Source organism: Panthera uncia (assembly GCF_023721935.1).
Source record: "Panthera uncia isolate 11264 chromosome B2 unlocalized genomic scaffold, Puncia_PCG_1.0 HiC_scaffold_24, whole genome shotgun sequence".
In the NCBI taxonomy this organism is placed as follows: Eukaryota; Metazoa; Chordata; class Mammalia; order Carnivora; family Felidae; genus Panthera; species Panthera uncia.
In genome coordinates, this window is record NW_026057580.1 from 1393537 (window position 1) to 1397107 (window position 3571).

At 56.2% G+C, this 3571-nt stretch overlaps 1 long non-coding RNA gene across 1 annotated transcript; it reads left to right on the forward strand.

Moving 5' to 3' along the window:
- The first annotated feature begins 670 nt into the window (after positions 1 to 670).
- Positions 671 to 3333, forward strand: LOC125938255 (uncharacterized). Its single transcript, XR_007462642.1, has 2 exons — positions 671 to 2169; positions 3134 to 3333. It is a non-coding gene; the product is annotated as an uncharacterized LOC125938255 (long non-coding RNA).
- Positions 3334 to 3571: the final 238 nt, after the last annotated feature.

A 3571-nucleotide genomic window follows, 5' to 3' on the forward strand; every position in this document is an offset into this window, starting at 1 on the left:
TGCCTCTATCTGCCTTAGTGACCTCCTCCAGGTCTATGGGAGTCAGACGGATGCTCTTTGTCCTCCAAAAGTGGAGGTGGGGTAGAGAGGTAGGAGGTCACAGGTCAGGGGGCAAGCTGGGGGAAGAGGAAGGCTTGGAGAAGCTGGCCAGCCCAGGCAACCCAGAGTGGGGAGAGGGGAGCTGCAGGGGAGGGGCTTCCAGGGGAAGTTGGGGGGAGTTGGATTCACTCCCCCACAGACTCTCTTGCTTTGTGGTCCCCTGGAGCACGAAATTACAAGATTTGTAGGAAAAAACGACAGGCCTGATAGTCTCAATCGGTGACAGGCCCTTCACTCGCCTTCGTGCCCTCCTCCCACTCGGGGCCTCCCCTGCAGGCCAGGTGACAGGGAGCCCAGCTACAGCCCCACTCACTTCTTCCTTCACATTACTGAGCGCCTGCTGTGTGCCAGGTGCTGAGACACACAGAAGCCAACGCTGGCCTGCTCCAGGACCCGTGGCTGCGGGGCTGTGACGACGGCCGCCCCTCAGAGCCTGAGTAGAGGCGAGCACAGGGCACCACAGCCCGGAGAAGGCAGAGGCACTGGCTGCACTGCCTGGATTCCCGAAAGGCGGGCTCCTCAGGAGGACAGGAGGCTGGCATAGCGACCCCCGCCGTACAGAGGAGTGAAATGGCCCAGCAAGTCCCGGGAGCTTGAAACCATTCCTGGGCTGGTAGCAGGAAAGGCTGGAGGAGCCCACAGGGGCCCTCAGGTCATTAGGGTCAGAGTGCCTGCAGGCACTCCATTCATTCATTCATTCATTCATTCATTTGTTCATTCAGTCTCTCACATTCATGGCCACCCACCTTGCACAGGCCCTGTGCTCAGAGGAGACAGGGAGGTGATGGTACACAGGGTTGTCTCGTGCAATTTGCTTACAGAGCTCAGCCCTGACCCAACTGAGAGTGGCATGGGTACCATCTAAAAGTCACGCTGTGCGTACCCAGGGTTAAGGGTGATGGGCAGACCCTGGACTTGGGGCCCAAGCTCCCCTCCCCAGATGGCCTGGACAAGGAAGGCCCTGACTGCTGCGTCCTCCAGTGTTGCTCCATTCCCCACTCCCTGCCACCGTCCACACATCCAGAGCCCCAGCTGGGGACAGCACTCTGGAAACTAGGGGTTCCCTCTGGCCCAGGATTCCCTCCTCCAGGGCGGTCACCCAAGGGATCAGGTAGAGCTGAGACTTTCTAAAGCCCCACCTGACTCCTAGCCACCACTCTGACATGCCAGGCATCCTCAATACTGGCTGCTGGCCCTGAGGCCTGATGACATCACCACTGCCTGCTGCTGAGAGCCGTGGGCAATGATGGCCCCCAACCCTGGACAGATCCAGCCCCACCTTCTCTGCTGATGCCGACCAGGTCATAGCCCCCCTGAAGACACCGATGTTATGAAATGTACCTGTGAGCCCCCTCCCCAGCAGCAGGCACACCTGCGAAATTCACTTTGGTCTAGGCTGAACAGGGTTGGCAGGGCAGGTGGACAAAGAGCTAGCATCGGTATAGGGCCTTCTAGATCTTGCTGAAGCACGGGTCACTGTCTCCATCTTACAGACAAGGAAACTGAGACCCAAGGTCCCGCGGCCAGGAAATGGAGTCCACACACCTCTGATGCCCCAGCTCCCTTCACCCACTGGAGGGCCTTCACGATGCTGTGCATGGTCTCTCAGGGCCTGTGAATCTCTCCCCTAAGCCTGTGTGCTTTCCGCTGTCTACGTGTGAAAGGGAGGTAAAACTGGTTCAGGCCAGTAGACACGACCAAGGCAGGACTCTTCAGAAAGCCAGGCTCAATGTCCCTTCCCTGAGGGCCAGAGATATCCGAAGACAGCCTTGGGTGGCAAAAGGCATTCAGAATCCCACACCAAGGAGGAGCCATCATGGCAAACCTAGGAGGGAGGGAAGGAGAGGGAGAGGGGGCTCAGGGGCAGAATAGAAAACTTGGAGTCATCTGGCCTCTTAAATCCCCTCTCTCCACCCCTTGGACCTAAAACCTAATCTTCAGCTCTGGGGGACTTGGGCGGATAAGGTCTAGTTTTCCTCAAAAGGAGGCAGCGGTGGGCCATTCAGTTCATGGACGCTGGTGGACATCTGGATGTACATCCCGGCTCCACCATACACTGGGTGACCTTGGGTAAGTCACCTCACCTCGCTGAGCTTCAGCTTCTGTCTCTGCAAAGTAGGAAGAACCCTGTCCTTAACCCCCAGGGTTGTTGTGAAGCGTACACAAGGCACATGGTAGTACTTACCACAGTGCCTGGCGCCCAGCGGGCCCTGAGCGGACATCAACTTTTGTCGTTACTATTAATCTGCCACCTTCCCAGGCAGCTCCCGGTCACTTGTCCAGTGCCACCCAGCAGGACTTGCTAACCAAACCCTCCTCAGGGCTACACCGCCCCCCTTTCCCCCTCAAGCCTAAGAACGGTCTTGCTAATGAAGGCGAACTCTCCTCCCCCCACCGCCCATTCAGAAGTCATTAGCAGGATCTCCACAATTAGGAACAAATGGCTTATAACGGACAGGCATCCAGGGAGGGCGGCTGGGATGGAGGGGAACGAAGCCAGAGCTCTGAGGGCCACGGGGGCCCGCTCTGAAAAGAAAAACAAGTCTCGGAGCAGTAGGGTCTCCGCTCCGCAGGATGAGACCACACCCTCATTTCTGTCTCTGGAAATTCAGCGGGGAGGGACAGGCATCCTCTCCATGGGAGCCAGGTGCAGGGCTGTTCACTGGCCCCTTCCCCAGGCTGAGGATTAGGAGGGCGGGGATGGGGTGCTCAGAGACAAGCCTGAAGGGCTGAACTTTGAGAATGGAGCGGCAGAATCAGCCAGACCTGGCAGGCTGGAAGCGTTAGAACCATCTGGTCTCGTGTTTTCTAAACTGCTGGTCATGAGCTAATGGTGGGTCATAATATCAATGTAGGGGGTCCAAAAAATAGGGACACACACACACCAGTATGTAAGAAAGCATCAGAGTTATTAGGGTAAGCATAAGTATTGTTTCATGGAATGGTGTGTGCTATGGCTCCACGTAAAATGTATCTCTTACGGTAGCTCTTAAGCTAAACAGTTTGTGAAGCATAGCTGTGGTTTGCTTCATAGAGGTGGCGATGGAGATACAGAGAGGGGCAGCGACATGCCTGAAGCCACACCGGAGCGGAAGCAGAGCCTGAATGGGCTCTGTGCAGGGAAGAGGAACCAGGAGCGGCCAGGCAAGATGGAGGACCTTCTAGCAAATTCTGGTTCCATTTGGATCGTGGTGAGGGGCGGGCAAAATAAAATCCAAACTTCTTTTGTCTGCATATAGCTAATTTGGGCAAAACTGAGAGAGAAATTATCTTGATATAGTTACTTTCAACTGGGGCTGGCTAGATTTAGGGGAAGGGGCATGAGGAGGTGATGGGGGGCGGGGGGGGGGTGTGGGTTAGCCTATCCCAAACCCAAAGAGAGCCCCAGGAAAGCCCATCACCTGTCCCCCACCGCATGGCCACAGTAGGACTCTCTATTCACTTATTGATAATTCAGCGAGTATTTGTGAAG